At 39.6% G+C, this 16111-nt stretch overlaps 1 protein-coding gene across 13 annotated transcripts in view; it reads right to left on the minus strand.

Moving 5' to 3' along the window:
• LOC6580505 (protein muscleblind) overlaps positions 1-16111 on the minus strand; it is a 186317-nt gene that overhangs the window by 41119 nt on the left and 129087 nt on the right. The gene's annotated exons all lie outside the window — the stretch shown is intronic.

A 16111-nucleotide genomic window follows, 5' to 3' on the forward strand; every position in this document is an offset into this window, starting at 1 on the left:
GCTTGGTAGTTGTGCTATCATCCTTCAGAACGCAGTGATGAGGAAGAAAATATCTGCATAGATGGAATGAATTTAGAGGAACGCGTGACATGTGACCAAGTTCAAGATACTCTTTCAGAAATGCTGAGTATTGAGACTTTATATGCGGCAAACGACTCAATTTCTTCTCCAAATTGAGAAACCGATGTCGCGCTTGCTCATAAGAATCTCCAAGAAGCTCACAACTAAGCTTAACAGGCAGGCGTACTGTATATTGGCCACTAGCCAATCGATTGTAATGCCTCGCAAAATGCGCTTCGCAGTCTGAGTCTTCCTTGCTGAACTTTACAATGGAATCGCTGCAGCGCTCAACTTCCCAAAAGCGACGAACGAGACTGTCCAACTTGATATCAGCACAGGAGTCTGTAATCGGATCCAAAGGCGTCTTTGAAGCTATTAGCACGGAGTTGTGGTTGCGAGCCTCGCCACCTGATACAACCCAACCAAGACGAGTCTTCTGTAACAATGGAAGTCCAGGCATCAACTTGATTTGTCCCACACAGAGCAAATCATAAAACAGGCTAGCTCCGATAAGCAGATCTACTCGTTGCGGCCTATGGAAAGCTGGATCTGCCAGCACTATATTTTGCGGTATGCTCCAATTGCTCGTATTCACATTAGAACTGGGCTGCCTGCCAGTTATATTTGTAGCTACCATAGCCGTTATGCTAGTTGTATATTCAGATGCATGAGCTTGAAGAGTGAGGCAAATGCTGCTGCCATCCATGGCAACATTGGAGTCGCCTACGCCGCATACAGATGCCACCGATTTTGTTCTCTTAAGTTGCAGGAGATTCGCAAATCTGGCTGTAATGAGATGTAGTTGAGAGCCTGAATCTAAAAGTGCACGACAAGGAACAAGCTCGCCAAACCGATTCCTTGCCAGAACCACTGCGGTAGCCAGGAGCACAACATCGCTGTGCCGATCCTTGGATAAGAGAGTAGTGGCTGGTGCTGAGGGCTGAGGGATGGTCTGTACTCTTGATGTTGAAGATTGTTGATGGGGCGGAATTGCTGCCTGCGATGTGCTGGAGTGGCCGAGATGAAGAAGCGTATGATGCTTGACTCCACAGACCCGACAACTGCGCGAGCCACATTGTCGCGACTGATGACCTCCCTTGAGACAATTCAAACATAAGCCAGCCTTTCGGACCTCATTCAGGCGAAGACTAGGAGACAAGTTTGCGAATCTTGGGCATTTGTAGATTGTGTGCTCAAGATCATTACAAAAATTGCAACTGTGAGTACTGTGGCCGGTTACGAGAAATGCTGATCTACTGGTAGCAACCTTACTGCAAGAATTCATCGGCTTACTTGACGAATAGTTTGTAAGAGCAAATTTCATCGATTCCAAAGTACGGCAACGAAGCTCAAGAAATGAGGAGACTTCTTCATATCTGGGTATCTGAAGAGCCGTCTCTGAGTTGTCCAATTTCTCTTCCCATTTAGCTTGTGAGGCCTCATCAAGCTTCTGTAGCAGTATCTGAGCAATCATGGCACTGGCTATCTGCTCTGTTGTGCCCAGACTACTGAGCGCACGCATATGGACATTGAAGCTGTCAGATAGCTCACGCAGCTTGATTATGGATCCGTTTTCTACTCTTTTGAGACCTAAGATCTTTACGATGTGGGCCTGGAAGATTAAACGTCGGTTATCATATCTCTGCTTTAATAAATTTACGGCAATTGTATAATTATCATTAGAAATTTCCAAAGAGCGAACCGTATCCAACGCTGCGCCATCGAGGCAGGACCGGAGGTGCTGAAGTCTTTCCATATTGCTGATTTCTGGCCGACTTTCAATGATTGTAGAAAACATTGAGTAGAAATCAGCCCAATTAGCATATCCACCGCTGAACGTAGGTAACTTTAATGGCGGCAACGCAGGTGCAGCCTGCAATCTGGGAGCGGATGCGCGAGGAGGGTCACTTGGACGACTAAACGTGGAACTATGATGCACTTGAGCAGTACGACTTTGCACTTCGGACATTATTGTTGACTGCATGACCATTATTAAATCATCAAAGTCAGTGCGCAAATTGCTGGACATCTCAGTAAAGTCGAGCTCCTCTAGACTTTCATGGGCCTTGCTAAAGGAGTGACTTAGCTTGTCGATATGCTCCAGTAGAACATTTAGAGTGCTGTCACTGTGATCGGCAAGAGCATCTGAATCGACCTTGGATTGTAGCTTTTTTACGCGTTCAAACACCGACTGTACCTTGAGCTTATAAAACCGCACGCGATCTTCGGGAGCAACTGCACTAGCATCTAAATTCGCCATGACGAGTACAGCAAGAGCAACACGATAGAGTTCAAAGTCGTTGGTGCGAGCGCGATTGCAAGAGTAAGTAAATGTATATATGCTATAGCGCAGACTTGGAATAAGTCGTATTTGTCGAGCAGAGTACTTGCAACTTTAATAAACTGGCAAAGAATTATATTATGGTACTCAAATAATATACACGTATGAATTGTTGCACACCGGTACGATTATTATGGACGCGCTCGTATCGCAGCCGTGGCGAAAAAGTGCAATGTCAACGAAGAATAACGGCAAGCATGTAATTACACTGTGCTTATGTAAACTTAATCACTTATAGATTGAAGCTATAGAACACGCAGTCACTAACCATAGACATAGTTCAGAAATTAGTTGATTCTTTATTAGATTGTCAATTGCAGAAGTTTTCGCATGTGTACTACTTTTACGGGCGCCAGTGTATTGCAGACCGAACGAAAGAGTGTCTGGCGAATTGGCAAAGTAACGGCACGCAACTAATCGCTATATACAATGCTTATGTTCACGGGTGTATGTATGTATGTGATGCTGTCAATATATATATGCAAATATGTAAAGAAACGAAAAGAGATCACGTCGGGGTCACCAAATGTTGAGCTATCGAGATTTTTCGAATAGCTTTAAATTATTAAACGATTGAATTTACTTAGTGATTAGTTTATTAGCGATTATTAGAGTTTACAGAGTTTATGTGATAGACGCGAGCAAGCGACTAGGCTGTCGTGCTGTCCGCTACTATGTTTGTAATAGTCAATCTAACACAGCATCTGCTCTAAACAAGAGTTAATTGCATACTAATTACAATGTACGCGAGCCGGCGGATTAAGCTGAGCCGGTGCGTGGGTGAAAGAGACAACGCAAAAGGGAGAGCGTGATCTCCGTTATAAATTCTCTTACATGATAACATACTCTATGAACTGCCGCTCTTAATTACAATGAAGCGATGATTGCTGAGCCCAACAGACGTGATTGCATATTTTCATAGAGAAAACCTTTGGAAAATTCAAAAGCAATATCATGTAAATTTTAAGCATATTTAATTTATATTTTTTTCTTTTTATTTTTTTATTTTTAAGCTCCGACAGTTGGCAAATTCAGTGCAGAGCTAACGGCACTACAAGCTTTGCCACTTAAACGTCCAGCACACACACACACGCACACACACACACACATTGCATGTGACACTTGCTATTGAAAACTATTTTGAGCGTGTAACGAAGCATCTCAATTTATACCACTTGCCAGACAGGACACACACACACAGGCACACACACGCACACTAACACGAAATGCTGAAAATCAAAATGCAATTTACAATTGTAAATAGCAACAACTGCAAATTGACAAAAGCAAAATGTTCCTAATAATTGAGAGAAAAAATATGAAATTAAACAAAAAGTAGCTCAGCAAAATGAAAACAACAATTTTCCATTTCAAATATATATATATATATATAGGAAAATAGAGGGAAAAGAAAGAAAAGAGTTTTACGTGCGCTGCAATTGGAATTGCGCTACGTTCGGTTTAATTTTCAATATTGTCAGTCGACACGGCGGGCGTTTGGGGGGCGTGGCCCGGAAATGAAAATGAAAATATTTTCGTAAAATGCAAACAAATTGGCAAAGGCAAATGGTCAATATTTGTTTATGTATAGAACGCGCGCTAAGCGAGCCAAAGGCAAAGTGTTTGCAGCGCAACAAAACTAATGCAAGTCAGGCAAAGGGGGCGGAGTGTGTGTGGGCGTGGCACGAGGAGCAGCGGTGCATGTTAAGCGTTTTGCCTTTAGACAATGCACAAATGGAATGCGCCACAGGAAAAGCAACAGCCGGCGTTAGGTTCCTCCTCCCTTTCACTCTGTCTTCGTCCTGTCTCTCTCTCTCTCTCTCTCCTTTTAACTGCCTGTCTGCCCGCCTCTGCTATAACTGCAGTCACTGAACTCGATGCCTGAAAACCGCTTCAAAAAGCCGAGCGAAATGTGTGCAAAACAATGCCCCGCTGTCAGTGTGCGACTGTATGTGTATGTGTGTGTGTGTGTGCGTGTTTTTGCGTGTGTGTAATGTTTTTTTTCAATCATGCGTTCATTCATTCAATGCCTGCCATTGCATTGCATACTTTTGGGATTTGCAACAGATTCCCGCGCAGAGCATATATATATGCATATGTGTGTGCGAACTCTATCTGTGTGTGTGCATCTAGCATGTCATCCTCCGCTGCCCTCCCTTCCTTCTCCTGCAGCCAGCAGTCGTCCCTCGGCAGGATTTACATTCTATGCCGCCTCCTGCTGTTAGCTGCCAGCTGGCCCAGTGCGGCGACACAATGTGCCACACACACACACACACACACACGCTTACACACATTGTTGTTTTAATTTTCACGTTGCTCGGGCGACAATTATCGAGGGGATTTCGGATTAGTTATCACCGGCGAGCCGAGAGCAAAAAGCTAATCAGCAGAGACTTTGTGCTAATTGAAAATGCTCCCAACCGCTGCCGCTGCGTAGGTTCGTATTCAACTGTGATCAGGTGCATGGCATAGAGCTGAATGGCTTTATGTGTATAATAATAATATGATATAATTAAGAATTGTCAGAGCATTAACTCATCATTTGTAGGCATAGTTGGAATAAAATATGTAAGTAAACTTCATTTATTTACAGCAGACAGATTTGCTATAAATATTTATGGCAACTCCAGTATGGTCACTCTGAAAAATCTCTTTAATTAAAGAAGACGTGGCATGCTGTCCAACAGATATATCTTTAATTTATTTAATTGATTTTAGCCAAATGACAATTAGTTGCTATAAAATCTTTATAACTGCGCTATAAATTCCCCAGTGCCACCAACAAACAAACAAACATATTATATACGCATTCACTGCTAATTTCCGCTGCTGCCACGCCCCCACATAATGTCACACCTTAACTCAGACCGCCCACTCATCTGTTCATTTGCCGCTTATCAGCAGCAGCGAAATTCACTTAATTTAATTAAAGTGCACGCCAAACGAAATGAACTCGAAAAGAAGGCGGAAAAAAGCAAGAATGGAACATTATTTTTATGGCAGACACACACACACACACACAGGCAAAAAGTATGCAATGTGCCCGTGGCCCAGTGGTCATTGCCAGTACGGCATCCGCACCCGCCTCCTGCTCCTCCTCCTCCTCTTCCTCCTCCTCCTCCTGCATCGCATCTCTTCCAGCTGGCGTCAAACTCATTGCCGGCCAGTGATCTGGCCATCATCAACGTCGCCATCAGCAACCAACGAAACGTCATTGCTTCATTTTCGCTTCTGTTCCCAATTGCCCAGTCTCAACCAGTCCAGATTCTGGAGGCTGGATGCAACTGGAGATGCGGAGTAGTGGAGCCACCATCGACTCCGTCTACCGAGCAGTGCCCCCGAATTAATTTCCGTTTTGCAAACCAATTGAAAATCCAATTTTCAATACACAAACCGTATACCGTATACCTATGTATGTATATACTCCTAGCCCCACACTCTACACATATACATATATATATCTATACATATATATATATATATATATATTTATATATATATTCATGTATGTCTGTGTGTGTGTGAGTCATTCAGTCGAGCATACGTTTAAATAACGTGGCGCTGGAGCTGAGCAGCACTGGACAGTGGGCAGTGGAGGCGTGCCAGGCAGGCCTTTTATTCAACCCGATGCACACGTGCAAAAGTTTGCTCACATTTAAATGGGCTTTAAAAATGGCCAAGCCGGGACACACTGGCCGCTGGCCAGAGGGCCTTGCACGGCATTTCGCCTAAAAGTAGGCAACAATATATGGGCATTAAACGTAAACCGACTGCAGGCAAAAGCGTTGACGTGCGTGCATGTGTGTGTGTGTATGTGTGTGTGTGTGGTTGAAGCAGAACGAACGGAACGCATGCTTGTGTGTGTGTGTGTGTGCATTGCCGTGTTTATTTGTATACAAACTCATGCGCCGGCCAAGAGGCGCCCATATGGCCACATAATGCATGCCATGGCGCCTGGCTCCAGCTCTCGTGCTGGTTCTGGCTGAGGCCTAGCCTCCCAGGGCTGCGGAAACGCGCTGCATTGGCCACGGCTGTGGTTGTTTGTATGTGTGTTTGTGTTGCTATTTGTGTGGCACATTGATTTTTTTTCTATGGACAACACAAACTGCAGCAGGCAGCAGCAGCAGCAGGAGTAGGCGTTGCAGCAGCAGGAGTAGAAGTAGGATCTGCTACTGAGCAGGGATTGGGAGCAAACGCAGTTACAATCCCAGTCCATAGGCCTCTGCGATACGATTTGACCACATGCTACGCTATTTTTTTCCGCTTTACAAATTACATTTCACTGTACACTGGGGCAAAATATATGCAGCTTAAGCTGTAGGCCCCAGTTTGTGTGCTAAATTCTTTAGTTGGCCTTTATATCAATTCAAGTCTATAAAAAAGTAAATAAGTATATATATGCAATTTTTAGCAGTTTCGTTTTATGGCAACAACCAACGGTTTTCGTAATTTAGTAATTACAAAATTAATTAAAATAATTATTAAATAAAATTTAAAATGATATTTTACTTGAAAAAAAAAAAAAAAATAAAATAAATAAATAAAAAAAAAAAATAATAATAAAATAAAATAAAATAAATAATAAATAATAAAATACATGAAAAAATATTCTAAAATAATTTAATTAAGGATATATAATGGTATTATCTATTTTATCATTAAACTTTCTGATATTTATATAGAACAAATGAAGTATTTATAGAAATTGCACATCGTTTGAGATTTGACTGAATATTCAAATAAATTATAATTAAAATATTATTTTATTTATTTATTATTTTTCATTGAATTTTTTTCTTTTGAATTTAATTTTTTTTAAATCACAATTTAAGTCGATTTAAATATATTTTAATAATTTTGATAATTTTATTTTATGATTAAACTTTGAGATATTTAGGACAACAATTTTGCCAGAATTTTCAAATAAATTATAATTCCAATATTATTTTATTTATTTATTTTGAGTTTATTTTCCGTGAACATAATTTAAATAAATTTCAATTGAAATCATTTTAATATTAAGATACATTATATAATTTGTATGTATTATACAAAAAATGAAAACTAATTTTATATCAATTTTTAGGCTTGTTGAGCAAAATAGAAAATCTCAGCTCAGGCTTTTCATTTATAAAGCATTTTAGACAATCTTTATTTTACATCTCAGCCCACTGTGCAATGCTAGTCAATTGGTGCACTGTTGACTCTTTGCCTAGCCTAAAGCTCTGCTTCAAGTGATTGGACCTGCAGCTCCTATACATACATGCTAGGCACATATACAGTATATATATGTATATGTATATACATCATATATAAATTACATATATAAATATATATATATATATATATATGTATAAGCAACCTTTTTGTTAACGCTTTTCAATTGGAAATGAATATCAATGAACATTTTTACGTTATTTGCTGTTTGGCCCAAACAATCTTTCTTTTTTTTTTTTTTTTTTTTTTTGGGTTTCATTTTTTGTAGATATTTTCATTAGGCTTTTCTCTCTCTCTCTCTCTCTCTCTCTTTTGCGTGTGTTTATTTTAAAAGCATTTTTCAAGCTGCGCCATTTGCAGAGTTTGCTTTTATGACGCTGATAAATTTAAGCTCTGACGTCTGCCGTCTGCCGTTTGGTCGCTTTTGATATGGACACTGAGGACGAGGCGTCATATAATTGGGCAAATGTCAGAAGAAAGGCGCCGCTCGTGAATTGAGTAGCTAGCTGCTCGCAAATATGCCTTATCGCAGCGCAATATCCCCACACACAAACACACACACACACACGCACACACATATGCATACACAGTCAAATAAATTGCGGCAAAAATTTAATGGCGAGTTTCGGTTTTTTGGCAGACATTGATGACTTTTTAACTGCAGTCATTTGCAAAGGCGTCGTGCACACACACACACACACACACACGAGCGCGTGCTAAATGTTTGCCTAGCCACACACACACACACACACATATACACATTGGCGCACACATTTGGTGGCGTTTCCGTTTCCGTTGCCGTTGCCGTTGCCTGAAATGGCTGCCTCCTGGCTCCTCCATGAGGCATTTTTGCAGTGCGGCATTGCGGCGACAACATCGCGTGACGCGACGATAAAAATAATCATCATCATAATGTGATATGAAAGCGGGGTGGAACGGGGGCAGGAGGCAGGGTCGAACCGGCAGTAAAGTGACTTAAGTGCAGCCCAGAAGTGTGCCCCCAGGGCGCTAGCAGCTCTGGCCCAAAGGTCCCCAAAAAGAAAACGAAATGGATGAGAAATAAAGCAGAACGCGTCGCTAATCGATTTCTGCTTTGCTTTCTTTCAACTTTTCTAGCTTTGGCTGTAATGCGATTATTTCGCGATTTCTGGGCCGGACTGGGCCCACAAATTAACGAGGTTCCATTATAATTTAGACGCATGCCCCAACACACACACACACACTCGCACATACACACATGTATAGAGTCACGCAGAGTGTAGCCTACTTTGTAGCGCGCCAAGGTCATCAACATTTTCGTGTGTGGCGGCTGTGTAAGCAAATTGATTTCGTTTCATGTGCCCTTGGCATATGTTGTCGACTTTTTGGCGCCGCGCTCTGTGTGCATGTGTGTGTGTGTGTGTGTGTTTGAGTGTGTTTGTGTAGCACTCTCGCTCTTCCGCAACTCTTGTGCGACATTTGCATGGCCATAAAATAAGAAATAAAAGTGCGGGTCATGTTCTACTCGGGCGTTTGCAGCCAACTGCGGTCAAATAATTGGGTAGACCGAGCTATCAGGCCCACGGAGCGACCCTCTCCCACTCTCTCGCTCACCCTCTCTCCTCTCTTTCTCTCTCGCTTGCTCCACACAAAGTAGGCTGCATTAAATTTGTGTCGTGTTTCGGTTAGGCGAACCGCTTCAGCTGCCATAAACATTTTTATTATCTTGTTGCCGTTGTGTGTGCGCGCTCAACTCTTGCCGGGGCGTGGCCGAGATGTGTTAGCGCCCATCGTTTGCAATTATTATTGCATACTTATGGGCATGCAGGCTGCCGTCGCGTCGGCAATTGCGCCACATTGGCGCAAACATCCCAAATCTGTCCGTCCGCTTTTTTTATTGCACTAATTGTGTGATGCTGTCAGAGTCGCATAAAAAATGTTATAAATTGAATATACATATACATATGAATGTATACGTGAGTGCGTGTGTGTGTGTGTGTCTGTGGAGAATGAATACTAATGAAATGTTTGAGTTTGATTTGCGAGCGAACATATTGTAAACTGAATTTGAGGCTTTAGAGCCAACTGAATGCCTGAATGATTTATGTGTATATTCTGGTAAACAGATTATCTACTACTTTTCTACTACTACTGCTTTACTACTACTATTACTACAACTACTACTACTACAACTACTACTTTTCTACTACTACTACTTTTCTACTACTATTACTTTACTACTACTACTACTTTACTACTACTACTACTTTACTACTACTACTACTACTACAACTAGGACTAATCCACTACTTTTCTACTACTACTATTACTAAAACTCTTCTACTTTATTTTACTACAACTATAAATATACTATTTTTCAACTAACACTATGACTAATCTACAACTTATCTACTGATACTCTTCTACTACTACTACTACTACTACTACTAATCTACTACTTTAACATTAAAACTTTTCTACTTCTACTACTAATTCACCAATAGACTACTACTATTCTATTGATACTGCCGTAAATCTACTACTTTTCTACTACTACTGCTACTATTAATCTACCACGAGTCTACTAGTATTACTACTACTACTACTAATCTACTACTTTAACATTATAACTTTTCTACTTCTACTAATAATTCACCAATAGACTACTACCATTCTATTAATACTGCCGTAAATCTACTACTTTTCTACTACTACTGTTAATATTAACCTACCACTAGTCTACTACATTTCATTCATTATTCTCCATTATTACTCCATTGATACTACTACTAAGCTACTACATATCTATTACTATATATAAATATACTATTTTCCTAAACATTTACATATGATGTTAATGTCAATGTCAATGATTTCCTATTTCCCTATATAACCCTAATCACTTTCTCATTTATATCTATTCAAACCATTCTTCATTTTCATACACATGCAAAAGATATTTATAGAATATTCCTCTTAATTTAACTGTTCACATAACGTGATTGCCTCAACTTGCATTTAATAATGCTTCAAGTTCAATAGTTGAACAAAAAGTAGAAATAGTTAAGAACAAAGGAACAGATTGCATAACGGGAGAAACATGTTCAGGCATCTCTATTTTTATTTTATTTTTTTTTTTTTGTGTCTTCTTTTTCATTTTGATATGTGCACATGGCAAACTAATTGAAAAGGGAACTGCACAAAGCGCAAGGACAAACTTTATGACAAGTTGTTCTCGTTGTTGTTGTTGTTTACTATACACACACACACACACATGCAGAGATAGGAGATAGGAAAAACATGAGAGACACGCATTTAATAAATCCATCACATAACCCGCATTATTAAAAAGATCCAAGACACTGAGTCCTGGCACGAACCAGCAAAGTTTCGCTGGCAAACAAGCGCATAGATATTGACTTAGAGACAGAGAGAGAGGGAGAGAGAGAGAGAGAGATAGAGTGAGTGAGTGAGTAAAGGCAGCTAAACAAACAGGAACGGAAACAGAAACAGGAGACACACTGAGAGACATGGACACAGAGGAGACGAACAAAAAGCGCTTATCAAATTTCCACAAACGATGACAATCAAACCAGGCAGTCGCTGTTGCTGTCGCTGTCCCAAGTCTCCCACTGCAGTTGAGCATTCTTCATCGTAGACGAGACGAAACGAGTTGATTGAGGTTTGGCCAGGCGCCCGGCCAGCAGCAGCTATTGAGTGAATGTAATCGCCAATAAAGTGCACAAAGCGCATATGACAATAGCCAGAGCCAGCCAGTCGAGGGACAGCACGAAAGGATTCAATCAATGCACAAACAAAATGACTAACAAACATATACACAAAGATAGGGAATGCTGTCCAGCAGCCAACAGCCAGCAGCCAATAGCCAGAAGCAATGCAGACAAGATCAGCCAACAAAATGGGGCACATAAATAATTCAATTGTCAACACGCTGAACGATGCAACATGCGATAATATGCTCAGCAGCATACATCGACATACAGCATACAGCATTTACTACACACACTCACACCCGTGTCAACACACATCCACACCTCTAACTCCTATCTGGCCATCTACACTTGTTTAGCTGCCGAGTCGCATTTGTTGCCAGAAGTCGCCGGACGAGGCGCAAAACTTTTTGCTCACATCGAAAGTTTATGGGGCGGGTCGAACGTGCATAATACAAAAAGTAACAACTTTATCGATTTACACAAAATGAGGCTCGTTATTAGTTAGCAGCTGCTGAACAGGACACTCAGGACATTTGGCACAGCAGTCAACCCAGCACAACACATGGCGCCAGCTGCCAAAAGGATTGCTCTCCATTAATGGCACGCAAGCAAAGCAGGAAGTAGCCGACAAGCCATTGCACTGCGCTCCGAGTGAATATCCTTAAAGATAAACTTATGTACATAAATAAGAGAGAAATTGTATTGAACAAGGCTTAGGAATATCTCGAAGATGTATATAAATTGTGATAAAAAGAAGAAATTTTAAATAAATACTGATTTGATTTGTCATAAAATGCTTTTTGAATAATATTAAGATGTGGAATTTTCTTGCTAACAAATATAAATAATATAATAAATTAATTAATATTATAAATTATCATATAATAAACAATTTGTAGAGTTGTATTTTATGAATAAGTGCAAAGTATTAAATTATATATTTCTTTTTAGCTTGCTGTACGGAATTCGAATGTTTTTCAATCAATTAAGAACAAATATTAGTACTAAATGTTTATAAATATCTCTCTCTTTAGTCAAACAAAAAATGAATATTAATATTAAATATTTATATTTAATATTTTAAATTTTTTTTTTTACAAAAACAGTTACTTATTTTTAACCCTTTTTTCTATAAATTCTACTCAAATTGAAGTCACAATATAGAATGATTTATGACTTAAATTATTAAATAAATTATATTAAAATATGCATTGTTATTTATATCAAAATTTCATTTTCATTCATGTAAATATTTCTATATTTTATTATTTTAATATTTATTTCCATTATATTCCCCCAGTGAAATAGACAATTGTTCACATTTTAGTTTCCATATGTTTTCATTATTCTATTTTCACCCAAAGCTCTATGCTTTGCTGTTTTGAAGCAGCTTTGCAAAGAGCAATCCAATAATTGCATTTAATCTCTCAGCATCTACCTTAGATATCTGCAGCTAGCCACAATTGAAATACCAGGGCTCTAATAGTTTCACATCCGGAATTTCATCTCAATCTTTCTACTCAATTAAAGTCATTGGCTTTATATGCTTGGTGTTCAAATGCGGCACAAAGTGCTACCCACTGACTAATCCCAATAGCTAACGGCAATCGCACCACATTCACTACATACCACACACATCACACACACACGCACACACATATAAGCTAACCCCAACTGCTGTTGAGCGAGAGCTGCCTATGGTTTCCTGCTCCTGCTGCTGCTCCTCCTGCTCCTGCACTTGTCTCACATTTCTCGTGCGTTTTTTATTGGCTTTCTTACACGCCACTTTGCCTTATTTTTTTATGGCTTGCCACTGCAAAAACCTTAAGTCCCCAACACCAACAGCTGCCCCCACTCCGCTCTCTCCCCCTTCCACTCCTTCTGTCAGTCGTCGCAGCAGTTTTTATGATTTGTTTCGCTTGGTCTCGTTTCCCTTGCTTTCGATTTTAAAGGCTTGTCCATGCCTGAGTGTGTGTGTGTGTGCGACTTGGCTGTTAACCCACCCACATACCACGCCCCCTGGCATAACCCCCGGCCCTATACCCTACGACAAGTCAGCGCCTGGGCCATTTTTTATTGTTGGAAAATTGTTTTCTCTGCACAAGGAAACGAAAAGGACAAAATAAAAAAATTGATTTCTTGTCTTTATGGCATTGTCCTTTTGCCAGCCGATGCTATTGGCAAATTTAATATGTTATCCTTCGCAGTGCGTAGCTGTTGCTTACTGCCATTGTTGTTGCTGTTGTTGTTATTTGTTTGGAAAATATTGAATTTTTGCCAAAGGATAAAGGCTGCGATGGATACCATCTTGGCCGTGTTGACTCAAAATGAAGCAACTGCCAACGGGCGGCGCCAGCCACTGGAAAATTGTCCAGCATTTTGAAAGCGACTTAACCTGTTCCCAGTGTCCTTCGACTCGGCCAGCGTTGCCAACGCTTGGCAGCTCTTTTGCGGTTAACTTGTATCAGCTTTTGCTTTTATTGTCTGCTTCTTGCTTTGTATACATGGGCAAACATGTGTTGTGTGTTTCTTTGCTTCATTCGCATCGCTCATTGTTTGCTGCCTTCTTTTTTTTAGCAGAGAAAGAGAGAGAGAGAGAGAGCGCGAGGGACAGAGAGATAGACACAGTCGCACACTCATACACATAAACAATTTATTTTGACCAAATTGAATTGCATTTAATTTGCTGCATTGCTTTCGCCCAACAAATTGAAAATAAATAATAATTCAATTTGTTTGACAGCTCTACACACAACAAAGCTGAGTTATGAGAGGCTCTATGAACCAAATATATATATAAAATGTAGATATATCTATTTGTATATATATATATATATATATATATATATATATATATATATATATTTATTTGTGAATTTGTTGAGAATTTTACTCAACTAATTTGACTTTTCTCTATCTAAATAATCAGACAAAAAGTCTTATAGAGAGTATTCTCTATCATCCCAGTTATGCTCCACTTAACTATTGTTTCCCAAATTTAGTGTCAATATTTTCTACTTTTACTTGCTTATAGAGCTAAAATGCATAAATTAAAAATATGTTATATAAATGCCTGTGATTGATTCGATTTTGTTGTTGCAATCATTCAAGAGAATGGCATAAATTTGCACGTCTGTTACGCTTACCTGCAAGGAAATTAGAAAAAGAAAATCAATTAAAATGTGAAATAAACAAGTTCAAGGAATTTTTATTTAATTTTCGAATTTGGTATCAAGTGTTAAATATCTAAATATTTGCATGCTTTAAATTGTTAAATTATTGCTGTGCATATTTTCAGTTCACCTTTGTCGTGGGCAACCTTTGGGTATTTAATTAAATGACCTAAAACCGCAAAATTTCTGTAATTTTTGCTCTGCTCCCATTTATTTCACAGCAACAACAATGAGAGCCAAAGTATGCAAGAAATGCCTCAAATGAAATCAATTAAGAGCCGGACATATGCTGCAAACAATATCTATTTAAAATTCAACACTTTTGTCTATTTATTATTTATTTAAAAGGCTCTTTAGCAGAAGAAAAAAATATAATAAAACATTTTCAACTCATTTTTTTTCTTATGCCTGGCAAAACTCATCACAAAAGCATTAGCGCCAAAAACAAATTTTTTTTTTTTTTGTTTCACTGAAAGTTGCACAATGCACAGTAGGCGTGGCCTGGGGGCATGACAGTGTGCAGTGGTCGGGGCCAAAGCACTCATGTGAAAGCCCAAAGGGCAACATTGCAACAAGCAGCGGCAAATGATGAGCGTCAAATAGAAATAAAAATGTGAGCTGAAGCTGCAGTATGCAAAGGCCACTGAACGACGGCCAAATACTCTGACAAATATGCCTTCAAATGGGCAAAAGTGTTTGTGTTCTAAATTTCTATTGAAGCCTTACAAATTGCAGGGTATCAAACAGTCACAAGAATCTCTTAAATTCGAGATTCTATGCCAAATACAGAAAGCAATGAAATTTTCTAACCAAAATAAAGGCAACACTTTAAAATATATGAAGAGCGCACACACAGACACACACATGCACAGTCATACACACGCAAACAAACAAAGCGAGTCAAAGCTGGCAGAAATACATAAAAAATAATATCATGAATGCAATGACTTTTAATGTACAGTTATTGCGCAGCTGTCTGACGTGTGTGTGAGTATGTGTGAGTGTGTGTGTAGCCATAACAATATGTATATACACATACATATATACAAATATATGTATTTATATATGTTTATATGTGCAAGTATATTTTTAATATTGCATACTTTTTTGGCGTTGCTTACATTACGCGCATTGCACAAGGACCACTCCCCTCCCCCTCCCCCTGCTCCTGCTCCTGCTGCTGCTCCAGCTTCAGTTTCAGCAGCAGTCGAGTCACATAAACGTAGCATACTTTTGAGCGGCGGGCACAGTGCACTGCACGTACTTTTGCGTACTTTTCTGATTTTTTTTTTTCCTTTCCTTCCACTTTTTTTTTGGTAAGCTCCATCAGCACTTTGCAGCGGCAACGACTGTTGCCCGTTGCACATACTAATAAGGCTAAGTGCCAATGACAAACACAACTGCACACACACATACACGAACACGAATTACAAATATGGCTAGTTGAGACAACCCAGCGATCCCCTCTACCTCTTTTTTGTCGCGTCCTTCGCGTTCGCGTTTCGCTTGGTCCTGTCAGCTCCGCCGCAGAGCTCCGACCCCTTGGCAAACAAAAATTTCATGACTGTTGATGACCTCATAAGCATGCGTGTTTATTTCCTTTGTTG

The sequence above is a fragment of the Drosophila mojavensis genome, unplaced genomic scaffold (genome assembly GCF_018153725.1).
Source record: "Drosophila mojavensis isolate 15081-1352.22 unplaced genomic scaffold, ASM1815372v1 contig_81, whole genome shotgun sequence".
Taxonomy (NCBI): Eukaryota; Metazoa; Arthropoda; class Insecta; order Diptera; family Drosophilidae; genus Drosophila; species Drosophila mojavensis.